At 36.9% G+C, this 23,138-nt stretch overlaps 1 protein-coding gene across 1 annotated transcript in view; it reads right to left on the bottom strand.

Annotated features, from left to right (window-relative positions):
• The window catches only part of LOC134654368 (sialin), a 76,006-nt gene that overhangs the window by 52,336 nt on the left and 532 nt on the right, over positions 1-23,138 (bottom strand). The window lies entirely within an intron of this gene.

A 23,138-nucleotide genomic window follows, 5' to 3' on the forward strand; every position in this document is an offset into this window, starting at 1 on the left:
GCGTGGGGTCAGGACTAATAAAGGCCTGTGCACACCGGCTTGCGTGTGCGTGACGTGCACGTGCGCGTGCGCTAAAATGTTGGAGCCGCACACGCACACGTCACGCAAGCGGTGTGCCGTCTCTCATAATGATCTGAATACTACAACGCTGCACGCGCACGTGACATAACCTCTTATGTCATATCATATGTCATCTCGCTCAAATCTGACCGTCTAGCATGAGTTGCGTTATGCGCGCGAGTCCATGGGTACCTAGGTATACCTATTATTACCTATACTTGAAGTCGCGCAAGATGTATGGAGGGATAGTACATACCTATTTTGCCATAAGGACAACCATAAACCTAGTAAACGCGCACCTAAATTACCTTGAGGTCACAATTTACTTCGAGCGTTGAAGTTGACAACACGCATTTTGCAACATTGTACTGACTCACCCAAGTTTCTATTATAGGCGGGTCAGCACAGTTCATAATGTATGAGAGCTCTACATGAATTCTCACACTAGAGATTTTTTGAGATGTGATAACCTATGTTGCAAATACTATATTTAAAAAAAAATCTCCACAAAATATGTCACATGGTTTTAATAAATCCAAACTATTATTAAAATAGAAAAAATATATCAAAACATGAATCCGACACTCGAGATTTTTTAATATGCAGTTCTCAAACATATACTCATTATGTATTTATATTTTCTCCCAGCTTGACACCAAAACCAGCTCCCAATAATTCTCTTTATTAAAAATATTTTTTTATATAAAAATAACAACTATGTGTACATAACAATTACATGTTAATTAAGCTCTGTATATTTACTATATCCTACAAAAAAATCTCTCACGTAAATTAATCCATTTAATTACTATTAACCATTTTTGTTTTGAAAATGTTTTCGTTGCTTCGAGAAAATGGACAGTGGGTTTGTTTTTCACTTTCTCAAATCTCTTTCTCATGTTAGTGTAACAACAAAAAATCTCCCACGTATATGTAATATTGTATGGAATAAAACCATTATTAAATCATCCAAGCTATTTAAATTACCCTAAATGGCGGGTACTGATTCACTGTAGAGAACGTTTTATCGACTTCCATATCTCCGTCTCACTTCAATGTTCGCGGCAGACGATTGTTCCGCTTCAACAGCCGAGAGTTCGCGATCCGGTCGACCGTTAATTCTCCCATGACTATCTTACCCAGTTTCATCGGTATGCGTTGCGCGCTTACTTAACACACCTCAGGCCAAGCTCCTATAAAACGCGCAATGCATGCATTCATTGCGGTATCTCCTATACGTCACATATGTCAGCTATGAGGCTATGACATGGCTATGACAGACTGTGGCAGTTAGTTCCAAACAAGTATACAGACTTGTCTACCCACCATAAAGTTTAGCGTAAAGAGAATATATCACTCCTTAGTGAAAAACCATACGGTTTGTGCGAAGTTGAGCGTTATGTCAATGCTAATAAAGATGATGGTTTGACTTACGGAAATGAATAATATAATATCATTTTATTTTATATTTCCAATTCCCGTTTCATTTACACCCAATATTAAATCTTTTTCCGTAATAAAATGCGTATATAATTACTGTCATCATCTGTATTTATTTTATTTCTTTAACCCCCGTTATTCATAAACGCGCTACAAACCTCAATTAGCTAATAATAGTAATAATCGTTTGTCCTTATCTGTCACTTTAACTTATGTATTTGTAAGTAAGGGATAAACATAATTGAACTAAATCAGGCCCGTAAAGTTTATGAATAAAGTGGTTAATCTTTATTGCACAAAAGAAAAACCTTATAGTACAAGAGGCGGACTTAATGCCATAAGGCATTCTCTACCAGTTAACGATGGCTTGTCCTCCGGCCCATTTGATCGATGACCTCCTTTGATTATTTATTTTTAATTGACGCCAAAATCCAGACAGGAACTTCGATTTTGACATTTACCACAGTAATGCAGTCGGTAGCAATGTCGCGCTTCAAAATTGCTGCAGTCGACTGCATTGCTGTAGAAAACGTGAAAAAGGTCATTCAAAGGGTAATAGGGTTATATACACCGCGGGATTTAATAACCCGAAAGATTTAAACCAACGATTTTAGAGCCTAATTAGAGTATATAAAGTTATATAACACATAGTCCAAAAACCCTTAATTTAAGAGATATTAATTATTTAAAACAAATCACAAGTAAAAAAATCTCAATTCTAACACACCCTTATGCGTGACGTAGCCACCAACTAATTTTACACGCAGACGCACTAACTATACATGGTTATTAGCCAGTGTCACTTAATTAAGTTTGATATCCTACAAAAAGGTTTCACTACCAAAATTTTGTTCTGTTCTCAATCACGAGAGTACAAACTATTTACCTTTACGATAACTGGCTGATAGTTTGACGAAAATGACGAAATTGATGTCAATAAAATGACATATTTCATATGTCACACAAGATATGCGCAAGATAACATCTTTAAATTTGATTGACTGTAATAAATAAAATTCATTTAGCGGATATTCACTTTGTGTACGGATTTGGAAACCCGAAGAACTATGTGCTTCCGGCACGACGGACCCACTTCAGCCTAGAAGTTCGTAAATTGGCTAGACGAACAATACCCTGAGAGGTGGATTGGCCGTGGAAGCAACGTCCTAACCTGGCCCGCCCGGTCACCCGACTTAACGCCATTGGTTTTTTTCTATGGGGAACTCTGAAAGATAAGGAAGGAATACTCAACACCAGTGAACTCTGGAGAAGAATTATTAATAAAAATTCGAACGGCTTCCGAAGAAATAAAGAACACTTTTGTAAACCTAAATAATGAAATCCGTTTAAAATTAAATCTTTGTGCTGAAAACGGTGGTACACACTTCGAAAACCTAATTCATTAAATTAATAAAAAAGCGTAATTGTTTAACATAGTTGTTTATTTTACTTTACTCAGTATAAATCAACACCGAGAATTTAAAATACGTACTGATAAGCATGATCGATATTTTAACAAAAGGTCATTCAAGTAATCATCCCTTTCCAGCTGTAGTATGAGTTAAAACAATAAGAGGCATGATTTCTTTCGGATATAATCATGGTTAATGGCTTTGGTTACCTCACTCAAAGGAAAAGATTTTATCGCAAAGTTTCAACAATAATAACTGCACTATACCTACTGTTGTAGTAATTAATAAAGTTTTGATACAATTTGTGGTATTTTGAGGTGCCAATCAATTGAAATAATTTCAACGTAAACATGATCCTAGACATAACTTGACACTTCTTGTCATGGAATACATGTCACTGCATTCGCCGTGCATCGTATGATATCGGAGTGATTCATGAAATGTCATGCTCGCTCTCTGTTTCTCTACTTGAGATTAATTAAACTCGCTCACTCTCTGAATAAAGGTTTGTTCACAAAGAAGCGGTAAATTAATATGATTTAATTTGTACTGAAATAGTAGTTTAATTAAAATATATAATTGGACCCATGTTGATATAACATTATTTACTCGTACTGTCGTCAAAAATACGTGATTTAAATCTTTCGGGTTATTAAATCCCGCGGTGTATAAAATGAAATGATGCATTAATAAAACTTTAGTTAATTAACAATATTATATTAAATCATTAACAACTTTGACAGCACGATCTCTTCGCAGGTAGGTGCTCTACAAGGAGTTTATATTACAACATTATTTCCAAGAAATAATCTCTCATTGTTACGAAAATGTTGGTAGGGTGGCTTTAGGTTACTTTTCGTTCATATCGTCTTGGATATGGGTGAACATGGTGTTAATACACTCAGTATCAATCAACCTGTAAAGATATTGTAGCCTGGCCTTTTCTCGAAAAGTCTTCTAGAAAAATTTACGCTCATGTCGTCTCGGATATGAGTATATTTGGTATCAGTGCATTCAGTATAACATCCTGAACACAAATATATGAGATGACAAGCGCGAAAGTGGTGAGGGTAGTTGCTATGACGCAAAGTTTTTACCATTTTTCTTTTAAACATACCATGTGGGGTACCAAATGAAAGGGCCTTGTGAGTAGATCACAAATATATAACACACTGTAACACTTTTACTACTTAATCCAACAAATTATTTGAAAACGTTCAAAAATTTCACAATGAGTTGAATTCCAACTGCTCTAAATTGACTAAGATAACTTGATCCCAAGTTTCCTTGCAATTATACGTAATCGAGGGCCAGGCTCATACTAGTTCTCATGTCGCGATGCGCTAACGGTAACAAAAACTAAGCGTTACGAATTGCTGACATTTGCTTCTTTTAGTTTCACTCTACTCAAGCATCGGATGACAGGATCGTTGAAAAGGGACAAACATATCCTTTGACGTTACGTTACTCTTCTCGTGAATTGTCAAATTATAAAATTCGAAATTAGCTTTGGAATTTGTCCGGGTGGCTATTCGAAGTATAACTTGGTGGACGGTACTTACTAACCAAATAAGCTTGAGATCCAGTATCATAGATAGTTGTAAGACTTCAAGGGTCTATTTATATCTGACTGTGCATCCTGTATTCTAAACGTTTTGTGAATAGATATAAAAATTGACACCTATCATTTTTCACATAAACACAGACACTTTATGCATTGAATTATTAAACCTTAACGCAATGCCATAAGTCATAAGGTATATTTTCCTAATACACCTTGATGCTAATTCGAACTTTGTTATAAAAGATGTCATTTTATATCATTCGCGCGTGCATTTCACTCGTACTAGATGAAATATGTATTGGTGCGAGCGAGACGGTTGGGCGAATGATAACAAAATGATATCTTTTTGACATCTTAAACAAAGTTTGACTTGGCCTCTGTGGAAGCCTGGAAATACAGCATACTTCATTGACTTTTTATGCTGGAAATTGATTTAATAATTGCGAGAAAAATAAGTATGTTATTCTTCAATAACTTGTACAGTTACTGTCAAAAAACTAGAAGTGTCCATTAATTGTGTAGAACATTATTTGCTGTTTGTTTCCAATATCATGCTGCTATTCTGCGAATATAGCAGTTCCTCAGGCAGATAAATTAAACATGATCGAAACAAATACTATTAACCACAATAGTAAACTTTTCTCTCAGTGTGGGATATTCTCGGTCATGAAAAACTTACAAAGTTATTGTTTTTTTCATTAAATCTATAATTAATATTATTGTCGGGAGAAATTCTGACCGTGTAGTCGTGTAAGCTTCATAGCCCATTCTTCAAAAAATCTCTAGTGTGAAATTACTGTTTAGGTAGTATAAAATATAAAATAAAATAAATGTTATTTCTCAAAAACGGGAACAGATATCAAGTTGTTAATTCGCAGCCGGGTATTCAATATGATATATAATTCACCCGTGTAGAAACATTTGATTGTGCAATTAATGTAACTTTAACTTTATATTGACTCCACTATTACAGTTGTTAGTTATAATAGCGAAAGAGATAAATGTCTTCATAACTTCAAACCCATGACACTCTTTTGGATGACGTCACAGAATATAGTACAAAAGTTTCGCCTAATTTCGCGTTTGGCTAGTCTTAGATGTTGTAGTGATTAATATATTATCTTTGATAAGTACTTAAAATGTAACTTTTGACACAGATCAGATCCATAACTAATACAGATCTAATTCATAACCTGTTATAAAAATCGGAACACGCCTACTAGATTAATTCGATTTTATACTGTAGTGCTTGGGTAATAAAAAGTCGAGCAATGAATTCATGTCTTGTGTAAGTGTAAGGCCTGAGTGGACGCTCGAGTTGCGCGTGCAGCGGGGCGGGGCGTGCGGCGTGCATGTTAAACAAATGCAAGCGTATAGTAGCGGACTTACAGGTAAGGTTACAGGTGTATAAGGCCTGAGTAGACGCTCGAAGCGGAGCGTTAGACGGGGCGTGCAGCGTGGTGTCGGGGCCAGGAGTAATTTGAGCAGCGTGCACTAAGGCCGCTCCTATACGTTTTCATTTGTTTAACATGCACGCCGCACGCCCCGCCCCGCTGCACGCCCAACTCGAGCGTCCACTCAGGCCTTACACTTACAGGTTTTCAAATTTCAAACTATAACATTAACATCGATGACACCGCAATACACTAAAACTAAATCGAAATACTAAGACTGAAACCTACGTGACATATTTTAGATATTTTGTAAACATCCATACCAAACTGCTTTCGTCTTGACTAAATAATCGTGGGAATAGTTATTCACTGTTTGGAACAGGTTTGGAAAATAATCGTATGTGAATTATGCAAGATACCGGTTACGAATACGAATGATACGATAAGGGTGATGGCCACAGACATATGTATTTAAATACAATGTAGATTGTAGATACCACATGTGTTTTCATTTGGATGCCCAAACATGGTTATTACTGAAGGCTGAATCGTAACGCGTAAATGCAACACGGCTCCGCAGTTAAGCGTTTGGTTGTATGTAGTTGAATTTTGTTAGACGTTCGAATGTTATGAAAAACTCAAGTATCACTAATAATATACTAAACAGAGAGTCAGAGCAGTGCAGCGTCGTATATCCGTTGTAATTCGGGTATTGCTAACTTTTGCAACGTTACTAGGGTAGTATTTATCGATGAGCAAAGCTTACACACCACGATTTTTTATTAATGCTCTCAGGAATCAGACTATTTCAAATAACTAAAGAAATGCATGTAGCGAGAAAAAGTACCTACACAACTCTTTTTTTTTTATTAGCTCCCGTTGTTGTGCTATTTCCGGCCAGTTACTGATGAAGGCGTCTATGTCGTCCCGCCATCTCTGTCTGGGCCTGCCACGTCCGCGCTTTTTTTGCGGTATCCACTTGGTGGCTATACTAGCCCACCTATCTGGATGCATGCGGCAGACGTGACCCGCCCAGCCCCACTTCACACAACTCTTATAACTCTCAATTTATTGAACGTTGCAAAAACTAATTAAATTGTATGAAATGACGTCTGCAAAGGACGTTCATAATCAAGCGAAGCTTGTGTGCTTTTGCGTGGTCTTTTTAGGTTATATGTCTCTGGAGACTAATTTTAATATGTGATACAAGGACGAGTCGGTGCAGTATGTAAATGTCAAGCGTATGGAGAGTTTTATTGATTTTACAATTCATTTGGTAGAATGGGCCGGTAACCCGGAGGCCGTGAGTTCGATTTCTACTCACCCAAGGCGGTGATTTTTAGGGTTCCGTACCCAAAGGGTAAAAACGGCACCCTATTACTAAGACTCCGCTGCCCGTCCGTCCGTCCGTCCGTCTGTCACCAGGCTGTATCTCACGAACCGTGATAGCTAGACAGTTGAAATTTTTACAGATGATGTATTTCTGTTGCCGCTATAACAACAAATACTAAAAACAGAATAAAATAAAGATTTAAGTGGGGCTCCCATACAACAAACGTGATTTTTGACCGAAGTTAAGCAACGTCGGGCGGGGTCAGTACTTGGATGGGTGACCGTTTTTTGCTTGTTTTTTTGCTTGTTTTGCTCTATTTTTTGTTGATGGTGCGGAACCCTCCGTGCGCGAGTCCGACTCGCACTTGGCCGGTTTTTTTCTATCATTTTTTTATCACTTAAAAAATATTTAACAACAGTCGTATTTAAGAGCCAACAGGAGCTAAGATTTAAATATTTTAGGTAAATATACCCGTCTCGCTAACGGAAGCGGCTCCTAAAACTAGTGCGATAAGGACAAGGCGAAAAATCATGCGTAAAAATATCAAAAATCGAGGTTTCGTACTCGACTGTTTCCTCCTCCAAAACTTAAGAGCCAACAGGAGTGGTCATTTCTCCATACAAACGTACTCGACTGTTTCCTCCGTAGGTTTTGAAGCTAGAGCAATGATTTTTTCAACACAGATTAATATTGTCAATATCTGTGTCGGACCGTTTTGCTTTTTTTGATATTTTTGTTTTTTAAGGCGCTAGAGCCCTTCAAAAATGGCCTAATTGACTATGCCGCAATGAGAGGCGTGGTATTCAAAACTGATATCAATTAGCCAAAAAAGCAAAACGGTCCGACACAGATAATTTCATAATCATTTAGATTTCCAAATTTGGTTACGGTTGCTTAAGTTTTGGAGGAGGAAACAGTCGAGTAAGAAACCTCGATTTTTGAGATTTTAACGCAGGATTTTTCGCCTTGTCCTTATCGCACTAGTTTAAGGAGCCGCTTCCGTTAGCGAGACGGGTACATTTACCTAAAATATTTAAATCTCAGCTCCTGTTTCGTCTTAACCAATCGTAACCAAATTTGGAAATCTAAATGATTATGACATTATCTGTGTCGGACCGTTTTGCTTTTTTGACTAATTGATGTCAGTTTTGAAAAGCACGCCTCTCATTGCGGCATAGTCAATTAGGTAATTTTGCCCATTTTTGAAGGGCTCTAGCGCCTTAAAAAACAAAAATATCAAAAAAAGCAAAACGGTCCGACACAGATATTGACAATATTAATCTGTGTTGAAGAAATCATTGCTCTAGCTTCAAAACCCACGGAGGAAACAGTCGAGTACGTTTGTATGGAGAAATGACCACTCCTGTTGGCTCTTAAGAATGATGTTTCGCACTACCTACATATATTTTTACCATCAAGGTTACAAGACAACATTCGTCTTCAATTATTGTAGTCTATGCTGAAATTTGCGAAAAAGTTGGCAAGAAGCGAATCAACAAAGCACGTAATAAACTAAAAATACTACTGGAGAGTAGAGTTACCTGACAATAGGACAAAAACGCTTGGCTAGAGTACGAAAACTATGAAATGAATGAATTTATATTGGGACTAGCTGTTGCCCGCGACTTCGTACCCGTGGATTAGTATATTTTACCCATACAAACTATAGGGGATGAATTATGAAAAATCCTTTCTTAGTGGACCCCTAGACATTATAAGGAACCTACTTGCCAAATTTTGGACTTTCTAGTCCCAGCGATTTGGGCTGTGCGTTGATTTAAGTCGTCAGTCAGGTCTTTCACGTTTATATATAGAGATATATCTATGTAAAATAAGTAGGTATATGTAATCGTAATTGTAAGGCTACTTATATCAAGTTATATTGATAATAATATGTATATTATCAAGGAAGAACTGACTTTAAAAAATTTGGTTGCGTTGTTTTATCACAGAGTTTCCATGGCCACACCCATCATCAGATCAACTCCGACACACCAAAATATTGTGCAGGTGACCTCAATCAAATAATGGGAAGCGAGTCTAATTTAGTTTGCAAGATTTGACCCGAACATTAACAAACTTTTCAAGTTAAATTAAAAAAGTTTGTAAAAATAAAATAAATTTCAATCTTACAATGTAACTCTAATCTTGGCCAAACTAGGGTAAACATACCGGTTTCCCGGCCACTACCGCTTTTCGGCCGCTTTGCACATTTTTTTAAATAATAGCTTTATAAAACGTCAATGCGTTTCAAATTTCGCGCCATATCAACCGACCGAACTTCACGATTCATAAGTAGCAAGTTTGACCTTGTCAACGGCGAATCAAAGCCTCAGTCGCCATTTCAAAATTTGCTGTGTGGACGCGTGCGAAAATTAGCAAAAAAAAAATCAAGTGCAGTGACTTTCAAAGGTGAGTTTTATAATGTTTTTATTGGTTATTTGGTGTTTATTTTTGGTTGGTGTGTATATAACATATAAAAAATTAATATTTAATTGCTAAACCTCATCAAACTAACATAACTTACGATATTTTTGGTGGCCGGTGAACACGTTGACGATTTACATCAAAATCTAGTTTACGGCCGGGTGGCCGAAAACCAAATTTAAATGTGTGCATTATTTTTGTTTATATTGCGAACACCTTATTATCATTAGCATAGAGAGCATTATATTTGTAAATAACATGATCTTTGTGACTTTGTAACCAGATTCCGGCCGTCAGTATACCGTACAATTTTAAATATACGAACATTTGAAACATCTACTTTTTAGCGGCCGAGAATTAGTTAAAATTTAATGTTTTTTCGGCCATAGGTGTAAAATGACGGCCGACAACTGGTAATTATGGAACCTGTTCCCGGCCGTAGGATATAATAGACGGCCGATAACAAGTAAAAAATAATCCTGTTTACGGCCGTAGGTAATCAAATGCGGCCGATAACTAGTAAACGTCAAACCTGTTTACAGCCACCAAATAAAAGACTGCCGATAATTGGTAAAAATATAACCTATTTCCGGCAGTAGGTGTTGATGGAGATTTAAATTAATGCTGTTTCATTATTTCTGTAAAATTAAAGATTTTTCATATTTACTGAAGGAGAAGGGTATTTCATTCTCTTGAGAAAAAAAGGCTAATACCTTAATTTATTATGGTTTGGATGCATGGTGTTGGAAGTTTGCTTGTCTTTTTTTTACAGATGGCACCGATTACGACAGAAAAAAAGAAAGAAAAAAAGAAAGAACGATTTAGAAGGTTTAAATATACAGAGGAGTCTCTTACTAAGGCTCTTTCAGATATTCGTGGTGATATCAGGAGTATTAGAGAAGCATGCCGATTATATGGGGTTCCAAGAGCCACTGTACAAGACAGGCTTGCTGGTCGTGTTGCCGAACATAATGTAAAAGTTGGTCCAGACCCTATATTTGGCTTCGAAGGGGAAAAAAAAATAGTTGACTGGATAATCAAGATGGCAAAGTGTGGAATTCCAGTTAATAAATGCGACCTCCTGGACACAGTGGCTGACCTAGCCAAAGATCTCGGCATAAGCCAACGGTTTCCCGGAGGTAAACCAGGCATTCGGTGGTACCATAATTTTTTGAAACGCCATCCTAGCATAGCTATTCGAGAGCCTGAAGCAATAAATAAGGCGAGAGAAGCAATTAAGGAATGTTCTATTCGGAAATGGTTCGCTGATTTACATGATTTCTTGGCAGAAAAAAATGCTTTAGACATTTTAAATGATCCGAACCGTATCCTGAACGCCGATGAAACTGGAGTGGCGCTGGCTCCAAAATCGGGGAAAGTTCTCGCCCCAAAAGGCCATAAAAACGTATACGTTGTAAAGAAGGGAAACGAAAAAGAAAATCTAACTGTGCTTATGGTCATTTCTGCCTCTGGGGAAATCTGCCCACCATTAGTTGTGTTTCCTTACGTAAAACCACCACCGAAGATAGCCAAAAACATGCCACCTGATTGGATCTTAGGTAAATCGGAGAGTGGGTGGATGAGGGCAGATGTCTTTTATGAGTACATTTCTAACGGGTTCAACGACTGGCTCATTAAAAAAAACATTAAAAAGCCGGTATTGTTCATTGTTGACGGTCATAAGTCACACATGTCTATGCCCCTCAGCCAGTTCTGCGAAGACAATGGAATCATCTTATACGCTTTGCCGCCGAACACAACTCACATCTTGCAGCCAGCGGATGTAAGTGTTTTCAAGCCACTGAAACAAGAGTGGAAGCGTACCGTAAGAAAATGGCAGGCGTCGAACGTCAACAAATGTGTAACAAAAACAAACTTCTGCAGCGTTTTCAATGAAACGCTAAACATAGACATGGCACAGTCCATCAAGAACGGGTTCCGTAAATGCGGTTTGTACCCTTTTGATGTCGAACAGGTCGACTTCTCTAAATGTGTAAGGGACGCGCAGATGCGAATTGCTGCTGCTGATAACACCAAAGCAGAAAAACGTCTTACTGAAAGGCATTTCGACATAGCACAACAAGTTTTTTACCTTATGGAACAGAACCTTACTAAGATGGGAATAAACCCCAACCTTATTTTACGGGAACTTGAGCGCACTAAGGAGACATATTTGCAAAAACGGAGATCAAAGACACCAAGAACCTCCTTGTCAAATTCTTCCAGACGGTCTAAATCTAAGACACCGAGAACGTCGTTGTCGAGTTCAACAGTACGACAGTCGAAGTCTTTCGAACTAAGCAAGACTCCTCGAAATTCAACCTCCGCCCAAGTCGCCCAACCTGAGCCCTGTCCGAGTCCACAAATGGTTGAAGTGGTGAAACCGACAGATGATACACCTATGAACCGACCGACTCTGGAATCTGCGTCAACCCCGATGCAGTTTCCAGAGATCGGTTCATATGTTTCGCTAAACGACATATCAATTTTCAACGAACTAAATTTGTCGGAAATACATGGAGATATTATTGATATTCCGATTGAAATCGCCTCGGACATTGACAATCAAGGTGACACTCTAGCTCCAATACCAATTGAAAATTGCTACGGTACGGATGGAATCCAAATCCAAAAACCCTCGATTCAAATATTGGAAAATATTATAATCGCCCCAGCCACCAACAATGAAGTGGATCCATTCGAAAAACACCTCAAATTCCCTGTTGTCCTTAACAAAACAAAACCCGGTCGTACATCGGACCATCTTCCCAGTGCTATATCATCAAAAGCCTGGCAAGATCATTATGAAAGAAAAGAAAAAGAAAAGCAAGATAAAGAAAACCAAATAAAAAAAAGAAAACTTGAAAGGGAGCAGAAAAAGAAAGAACAACCACAAAGAAAGAAAAGAAATGTTACAAAGAAAAAGAAAGAAGAAACGCTATCCCATATAAAGTGTGGATCTTGCGATTGTGACCTCATAAGTGAGACTGAGGAAGAGGGAGAAAAGAATATAGGCTGTGATCAATGCATTCGATGGTATCACCTAAAATGTACAAATCTTAATTATTTATCATATAGCCAAGCAGCTATTCAACCGTACCAGTGCCTACTATGCAAAACTGCTGACAGTGTCAGGAAAGAAGTCTTAGGAAGTTATAATAAGTAACAAGGGACATACTATTTGTCTTTTTCTTCTTTCCATCCTGTTACCCCCTGCTGGTGTGTAGGGAAAGCTAATATAAAGAAATAAACCGTTTATATTGAATTAATCAATTGTTTTTCTTTCAAACAACAATCAACCCTACGTCCTCAATGATACGACCCATTTTTCGGCGCTAAATTAGGCGGCCGATAAATGGTGCTCAGAAGGCCGAAAACTGAACCAGATGGCCGATAACCGGTGTTTTTACTAGTTTTGGAAATAATATTTTTTTATAATTTATTAACAAGGTATTTGTCCACATACATGTCATTTTAATAAACTAGACTATCATAGGATGCTATAATAAAAAAATAAACACTGTAGGTGAACAGCATTAGGATGAAATTTAAGGCGTAAGTGAGCAAGTCGGATAAATGGCCGAAAACTGGTATGTTTACCCCCGAGTTACGCAGCAGACGAGCCCACAACGATAAGTGAACGAGTCAACAATACGTAACAGATAGGTACCTACATGACGCGTGTACACGTTCTAAAATTGATTGGAAAATAACTGATTACCAGGAAATTTAAACTCCGGATTTTAGAGTTATCGATAGGACAGTTCCAGTTTTGAAACTTGTGATAATATGTACTTTGACGTATCTTAGTGAGTGTGACCTATTAGTTATCATGCGGGTTTCATTATGCAAGACGTTATTGTAATTTGTAGGTACACGCTTACAAAATTCAATATCATACCGCGCTCGTCCGTGGCCAGTGGTCACAAATGTATTCGCACTTAAATGTGCCAAAACCACTAAAAGCAGTAAAAGTACCGACAAAGCGAAGTGCAATGAGTTAGCGCATAGCACAAAATCCACCGTTAGCCTCTCCAGTGCAATTAACCGCGTACAGACAAGATATGGGCAAACAGCAACGTGCTTCTGGCCATTGGTAAACCCTGTGGGCAAACCTTATTTTTTCTATTTAATAACCACTAATATATTTTATAAACCACTTAACTTAACTTGGCTTCTTTGTTAGTAATTAGGATGAATAAATGAATGAATGCACTGACAATCCAACCTCTAGACTGAGCTTAGGCCAATTCTTTCATGAAACCGATGCTGCTAAAAATACGGGGGTGCGGGGGGACGAGGTGAGCGAATCCCGTGCCGTGATTGGTCCGTTCAAAGACGCGGACCAATCACGGGCCGTGATTCACGGCACGGGATTGACTCGAAGATGGAGTAACGCTACCGTATGTGTGGCAGAGGGGGTAGCGCGACTATGCTATGTCTATAGAGGTTGGATTGTCTGTGGAATGAATGTAAAGAATTAGTTAATAGGGGAGCCATGACAATCGTTGACAGAGAACGCCAATCGAAATATGGAAATAGTTACGTGACTTTTCGTAGAATCTGTCATGAGGTGATAATTTTTAGGGTTCCGTACCCAAAGGGTAAAAACGGGACCCTTTTACTAAGACTCCTCTATCCGTCTGTCTATCGGTCACCAAGCTGTATCTCATGAACCGTGATAGCTATACAGTTGAAATTTTCACAGATGATGTGTTTCTGTTGCCGCTGTAACAAACAACAAGTACTTATTAAAAAGTACGGAACCCTCGGTGGGCGAGTCCGAACAGCTCTTGGCCGGTTTTTAGGGTTCCGTACCCAAAGGGTAAAAACGGGACCCTATTACTAAGACTCCGCTGTCCGTCCGTCCGTCCGTCTGTCTGTCTGTCTGTCCGTCCGTCCGTCCGTCCGTCCGTCTGTCACCAGGCAGTATCTCACGAACCGTGATAGCTAGACAGTTGAAATTTTCACAGATGATGTATATCTGTTGCCGCTATAACAACAAACACTAAAAACAGAATAAAATAAAGATTTAAGTGGGGCTCCCATACAACAAACGTGATTTTTGACCGAAGTTAAGCAACGTCGGGCGGGGTCAGTAATTGGATGGGTGACCGTTTTTTTGCTTGTTTTGCTCTATTTTTTGTTGATGGTGCGGAACCCTCCGTGCGCGAGTCCGACTCGCACTTGGCCGGTTTTTTTGTTTTCTTTTGGTGTTTGTCCATGTACGATGGTCATCTTGTCTTATGCCAGATTACCATTACCATTTCAGTCAGTACATAAAGGGGACTGACTGAGACGACTCATTATAATAAATTATGAAATCCACTTCCGTTATTTGCATTACGTTGCATAGTAGACTGTCGTCATAATGATAATAATAGAACAGAATTTCCTAATCTACTGACGTCACGTATCACCGCTTGAAAAACATGATCCCTATTTTTAGAAAACCATAGTTCGTCCAACAACCCGTGGAACCGGCTCTACCGTTAGCTGTTAAGATGTGTGTACAGGCTAATCCATAGATAACGTAAAGAACAGATAAATAAAGTCAGTCATAATCGCAATAATTTATTGCCCAATGGTAATAAAAGAGGAATAGTTCGCATGGTGAATTGGATGGCAACAGTTGTTCTCAGGAAAAGTCAAACGCAGAGGCCTTTCGAGCCTTGGCCTTTTCCAGGGGAGAGCCCCTGGTTCTCCTAAACTCCAGATTTAGCGCTGTTTCCGACCAGTTCTTAAGGAAGTCAAAGGCGAGCAAGTCGTTTATCTTAGCCAATCAATTTTTTTATTGACCATTCACTCCTTTTTTTAATAGCAGAAAATTGTGTATTGGGTAATATTCAAAGCTACGAGCGGGGTACATCTATGGAGAAGAGATAACTTTTAATAATATGTGCGAAAAGGATTCAGTCATATCCACAGAAAACTGGTCTGTGGTCATATCATATGGATAGTTTTTCCAAATCATACAATGTATTGAGAGTTTCGTCTGTATATTTCGTCGCTGAACAGGGCTGCCAGTACATAATTTTTGATTATACGATCCAGTGACTACAATTATACGAAATTCGATTGGATTGTACGAGAACACAATTAAAAAAAAATCGGTTAATATTAAATCGATATTTTGAAAAACTGGGGTCTTACTGCAAAGGCCTAAATTCGCAAATTGCGGGGGTCTTTCTCTTTTACTCCTATGAAGGCGTAATAATAGTGACGGAGAGGGACGCCCGCAATTTGCTATCTTCGATTTTTGCAATTATAGCCCTGACGTTGACGTACGGTTCCATTCAATTGTATATAACAGTATTGACACACTGTGTTTGAAGTATTGTCAGTAGTTTGACATCGGTGTTTTTCTTCGTATCCAATTATACCGATTGACCACCTATACGTACTAGACACGAAAAAAATTCCATTATACGAATTTCGTATCCAATTCTACGATCTGGCAGCCCTGTCGCTGACTTCATATTAGCATACCTACATCTATCTTTTATATTGGTATCATAATGCTACAAGCCATTTGATAAATTGCTAGGACTAACAAGTCTTGAGCATCCGCTTACGACAGGCAAATTGGTTCAATAAAACCGGATAGTACATAAAATTGGTTCAATAAAGACGGATAGTAGTGACTTAAAGGCATACAATTGGTTCAATAAACACGGATCATAAAAGGATCGTCGCGGATGAGAGATGATTACCTATGTAAATTGCATTACAACATAGTGCCGAATTTTATTATAATTACCATCGGCTTTTCAGTTTGCAAATCATTGATAAAAAATGTATCCCACAGTTCTTGTATCGATCGTAATGGTCGTAACATTGAAAGTAGCCTTAGCATTTTATAGAGTAATCTTTTATAGGCATATTTTATTTTATCGATTGTTTTTTTGTTATTTTATCTGGTAGCAACAGCCACTGATACACAAAAAACGAGATTAAAATTACATTTAATTTGTCATACATAGTACAACGGGTACCTACCTACTATCCTTGAGGACCACTTCTGTATACCTGTCATTTACAATTGAAATAACTCAGCGCGGGTCATGGAACTATTGCATCAATGCATAAATGACATGCCAGGGATTTATTAACCATTTCCTTACTCATGCCGGCTCAATGTGTACATATACACATATAAAACATAATATGTAAATGTAACTGACGCACACATACAAATTTTATATGTAAGCGACACGTTCTGAGGACAAGGTTGTTTATTATCCTGTAAGTGTAACCTCATGAAATTGGCATTTGATTCGCTAAATCCTAAATATCGGAATTAATTCTGACGTTTGGGAAGGATTAAACAGTCTTGATACTTGGGTTGAATCAATAAAGATTGAGATTTTGGAGTCATGTCATTAAATAAGGTTCCTTCATAAGCTACACAATTCACCGCAATCAGTGTTGCCAGATGGTCACAAAAGTCACATTTTTCGTGACTTTCGGCCCTCGTCTGTGACATTTGAGACATTGAGACATTGTGCGTGACTTATGATTTGGCCACACTTTCTTTTTATTTTTATAATGTAAGGACAAAATGTTACTTTTCATTAAACGCACACAACACGGACCGCAATTTATCAATCTGCTGATTAGAATAAAAAATCTATAGACAAGACGTTTCGACATTGTTTCACGGTATATTCTAGAAATCTTTGAAGAAGTACCTACTTCCAGCATTACATTCTAAGTCTAACCTGTAGCCGTAGCATGAGTTGGCATTTGATATTTTTATGCTAGTAAGTGCTTAAACTCGCTTTCCCTCTCGATCGCACCAAGATAACCTTGCGAGCGAAATGGACTGCGATCGAGTTCACGCAGTCGTAAACGTCAAGTGTCAACTCATGGTGACCGTACAGCTAAGTATAGTATACTAGGATCAGATTAGATTACAGAAGTAAAACCAATACTACACTCGTGCTCATGAACTGGAAGAATAGTTCAACGTGTGCGCAGTAAATTATGTTCTTGTGGTTCTATTATGATTCTATTGCGCGTAAACATTCTTGGCATAGTTCGCTAAATATAATTGGTACTTATTGGCACTATCACAGAATGTCGGTATTCCCGAACTAATGATCTTTTTGGGAGATTTTGCTTCAAATGTTTAGATTTCGGAGTACTTGGAGTTCAGGGTGCGTAGTCAAGATGCCAATCGTTTACGCTCCGTAAAGATTAAAAAGATTCAAAGATTCAAAGATTTTATTTGTTCAACATAGGTAAGTTACAAGATGTTAAATAAATGTTTCAGTATCACTATGTCGTGCCTATTGGCATACAAATTCAATAAAAATACACACTCTAATCATAATTATCACAGATAAACAATAATAGTCAAAACTCAAAACAGGGTTATCTCATGCAGTAAATCTTAATATAAATAATCTTAATATTATGTGATAATAGTGGTCAGGATTCAGTGTCAATACATTTTAATTTACAAATCAGTCAAAAATTCTGTTATAGAGTAGTATGCTTTCTCGGTAAGAAAAGCTTTTAGGTTTCTTTTAAAAACATTATCCTTGTCCTTACATGCTATTATATTCGCCGGTAACTTGTTATATATTTTGTGAGCCATTCCAAGAATGCTTTTTTGTAAAAATGCCGTTTTACTTGGTACTTTTTGCATAGACTTTAGTTTGTTTTGTAGGCGAACACTTTTAAACTTACTAAACAGGTTGTGGTTTGTATTTACAAAATTGGCCATTTCGTATATATACAAACATGGCAATGTAAGTATTTTAAGTCTTTTAAATAATGCAAAGGAAACACAACTGTCTCTGTCGCACTAATCGTTCGCTACAGAGCAAAAGATTGGCATCTTGGCTAGGCACCCAGGGCTCAGTAAGAAACCAAAAAAAACTTAGGAGAGCAATATTTCAGTTTAATTCATTTTATAGTACGCAAAATAATTTACAGCCCGGAAAATAGATCCATTTTAGGCTAGCCAAATACATGTCAGTCTTAAAATAAGGGGCGTTAGATACGCCTGTAGAGTTAGACGAAGCTATGTCGGTAGCGATTTTAATATCACAGACTGCGCAAGTGTTATTTAGTCGACATTAGGGCTTGCAATTCGAATATTCGAATTTGTCGAATATTCGACCTGTTTTGATATTCGAATATTCGGCCGCTCAGGTTTCGAATATTCGAATATTTTTTATTACTATAAAAAAAATCTATGTCGTCCGCTGTAGTTACAGTTTCTGTGTGTTTTACGAGTATTTACAATGAATGAGGAACGAAGGAAATCATATTTTTACTGTATTCCTCTCGATAGACTTCGTGAATACAGTGAAACCTAACTCAATTTAAAAGAAAACAAAATCAAAAAGTATGTTATTTTTACGGTGCGTAAGTTTTAAGTTAAAGGGTCATTCTGTTTATTCAGTACAAGCGTACGTTAAGCGAATTTTTGAAGTCTAAACCTTGCCACTTATCGCAATTCTCAAATTTAATCATACCAAACCTGCCCAACTTGGTAATCTAACCATGCACCTTTAGCTGACGAATAATCCACCCAGTACTCAACTAACTTTTTCCCTTAAATATTCCAATATTATATAATTAGCCGACCATTAGGAATAATAACTTGCCAAAACAAATAAAGTCAATAAAGATTCAAAATACAATGAAATTAAAGGCCTTTTTACAGGCCTCTGAGTGATTACAAGTTAATTTAAATCGGAAAATAATTACCTACAAAAAAAAATATCTTACATACCTAGGTGTTTGGTTTGGATGGTTAAAGTTATATTATTTCACGCAACGACGCATTTATAATAAGTTTTATCTAGAAATATTCAATACGTCTAATTTTGGCGTTTTACTTGTTTTTATAAATGTGGGCATCTTATAAATAGTAGGATGATAAAATCAAGTCAATTAAGTGGATTTCTGCCAAATATCCTTAGTTTTAGCAATATGTGAAAAAAGCTTTTGAATAAAACGATAATAAACCGATTTCTCGTTCCTTTTCTTATTTTTTATAATATTCGAATACGTCGTCAGAAAAAGTCGAATATTCGAATATCTGAAAGTTTCGAATATTTGCAAGCCCTAGTCGACATAGCCCTATGAATTCTGAGTTCAGTTCAGAACTGAATTAATTATAAGATTTGTTGTAAGTACTAACAATTATTATGGATCAATTATGGATTCGATTTAAATAAATAATTGAATTTAATTGAATTGAATAAACATCTATGTTGCAATAGCTAATACATACACACACTAATTTTACCAATATTGCCCCAAAATGTTCAATGAGCTTAAGCAATCTATACACAGCCGCTCGATTGCATAGAAATCTGAATTGCAATTGTGGATTACTTTCTCCAGCTTTATGGGGTAATAATGAGACAAGCTGTCAGGTTGCGTGGGTGTCAACGGTCTATACGTTTAATTGGGAAATAAATAATACACGGCGTTTTGATATAACTGGCTAAATTTAATTGACAAATAGTTATAGCCTGAGAGCCTACCAACACGAAAATCGAAATTTCGTTACCTGCCTCTCTAACGGTAAACTGTAAACTCCTGCAAATTCGAGCGATAATGCTATGTTCATGAAGGGAAAAAAATGCGACAACACCGACGACGTACCGAAGGACATATCCCATTATTCATAAAATTACGGATAAGGATAATTATCAATGGAATGTTAGAATTGACAGGTGTTTAAATACCGTCATTAAAGTGTATCTATAATTCTATACAATCGTATGGCTTTATTCATAAACGTTTGTCAAATCTAACAAATCGTTGATAATCGTTTGTCGTTACATTTTGACATTTCTGTTTGTTAGAAATAAACAAGATTTAACAGAGGTACGTAAAATGTTGCTAGATTTTATTACTGAACTAGGGACCCGCCCCAGCTTCGCACGGGTAAACCTTAACAAATTATACACCTCAACCTTCCTCAACAATCACTCTATTGATAGGTGAAAACCGCATGAAAATCTGTTCAGTCGTTTTTGAGTTTATCACGAACATAAAGACAGGAAAACACGGTAGGGGACTTTGTTTTATAAGATGTTAAGGGGGATAAATTTACAAACACATTTTCAATCTTACTGACAGTGACAGCCCTTCTAATTACTAACGAGCAGACTGGTTTTGCATTTTTTGCGGCGATAAACAATCTGCCACCGAATGAAGCGTGTAAGCTAACCTCATTCACGATGCAAAAAAACTGTCATGTTTTTAATTTACTTAGCGTAAGGATTTGATATCTGGTTTAGCCACTTTCTATGGGGTTTCTTGATCGGATGTCAAAGAAAAAAGTGACATGATTTTCGCACTCTCTAACTGTCATATACCTATACCTACTAATGTTACACTGCTAGTGTGACGCTAAAAACATTTTGATACTTGAAATTATTTATTTAATTATACTACTTAATTTATATTTAATATTCGTTAATGTACTCATAATACGATAACTTATATGCTTATATCGTATTTAGTACAAAGATATAATAAACTAATAATGAAACTTATTCGGTTGAATATAGAGAATTATCATGAAATTAATAAAAACGTTAAAACTAGACTAGGTGTGGTGGTAATTAAATTACGCAGTTTTGTGTACAATTGTACATAACCAATTATGCAAAGCACTCGCTAGTAAGCCGTAACTAATCAATAATTATGTATAGTACGGCCCTTCTGAGGTGAACTTTTCGCTTCAAACCTTAATCTTTGAAACAAAGGCCATTGTCTCTATTATCGCAAAACCGCTAGCTCCAGACTTAGCACGTGCCAGTACAACATTCATATTGAAAAACAACCGGTATCGTCATAGTATTAAGGTTCAAATTTAATGTCACTGATATTCTAGATATTACGTTTTGGTAGTGTAGGACGATAGACCGCCCCGAAGCGATATGGCACTCATATTATTTTGATACTTAGTGTGGTGTTAAAAATGAAACGTGGTTATTTATTATATTGTTTTATTTAAATTATTAGCTTGCGGTGGTAAATGTAATAATTTACAAAGATGCAGCTGCAAGCATTGTTATTTTTTCCTATCTTTAAAATACTGTGAAATTAGCACCTCTGACATGATGCCGACGCATAGTGACAATAAAAACACTGATAAGGATTTGCGACCTGACCACTATTGTTTTGCATACCTAAATACAATAGGTTTATGAGAAGAGCGGTGTGCAAGATCCGTGTGCATGAGAAGTGGGGCACATTATTTTATCATTTAGCGACCCTAAATGAGGCTTTAGTCGGTTTCTAATATCGTAACCGTGTGCTTCGTGTTATTTATATAAGTACTCTGCCCGATATTGTTAAAAACTTTACGACCTGCTTACGTGACCCTGGATTATGATTGCATACTGTTTGGATTTTCTGTGCGACTGAGAGAGTTGAATAACGACTAATTTAGCTGTCTTTTTCTTGCTATCCCAACTTTATTTGCAACAAAAATCATTTTCACTTGTAATATATTATTTTTGATTATTGAAGGTTTATAATTTTATTATAAGAAAGAAATTGATTATATCTGATTTTTTATGACACGATTTTATCTAGTAGTACGTATAACTGTTTATACAGTGTGTAAGTCAAATACGGGCAATAAATTAAACCAGATATAGAATTTACCCGTCTTATCATTAATTAAGATGTTTTTTTAAGTTACACTTAATTATGACCCCGTGATTAATTTTTTCCACATGTACCAAGCAGCAATGTACTGTAAACATTAAGAAACAAGATGATAATGACATTACGAGATACGAGCTTTTCATAGTAACTGCCAACAAGCGTTGACAGTTACTTTAAAAAGCTCGTATCCCGTAACGTGTGTGGTGTATTACATTGCGGGCCGAATTATTTTGTATGGTTATAATTTTCAATGCATTTCTAAGTAAAATCTATCTCAATATACTTTTTAGGTCCTATGCTAACCACCGTTTAAACATTCGCCCGTATTGGATTTACACACTGTATACCTACACGGAAAAATGTTGATTATACCTATGTTAAACTTATTAATGTTAAATTTACATTGTTACCTTAGATTTTGTTATATAACAAATATACAACGCTTTATCATAAATAACCGTGTTTCATTTTTAACACCACACTAAGTATCAAAATAATATGAGTGCCGTATCGCTTCGGGGCGGTCTATCGTCCTACACTACCAAAACGTAATATCTAGAATATCAGTGACATTAAATTTCAACCTTAATACTATGACGATACCGGTTGTTTTTCAATATGAATGTTGTACTGGCACGTGCTAAGTCTGGAGCTAGCGGTTTTGCGATAATAGAGACAATGGCCTTTGTTTGAAAGATTAAGGTTTGAAGCGAAAAGTTCACCTCAGAAGGGCCGTACTATATTTATGCCTTGCAGTGAGAATAGTTAACGTAAATCCTATAAAAAAATAATGTACATAATAAGTAGCTACCAATAGCTTTGTGCACGATTTGCGTTGAAATTATAAATCAAGTTTA

Source organism: Cydia amplana, chromosome 14, assembly GCF_948474715.1.
Source record: "Cydia amplana chromosome 14, ilCydAmpl1.1, whole genome shotgun sequence".
Classification (NCBI taxonomy): domain Eukaryota; kingdom Metazoa; phylum Arthropoda; class Insecta; order Lepidoptera; family Tortricidae; genus Cydia; species Cydia amplana.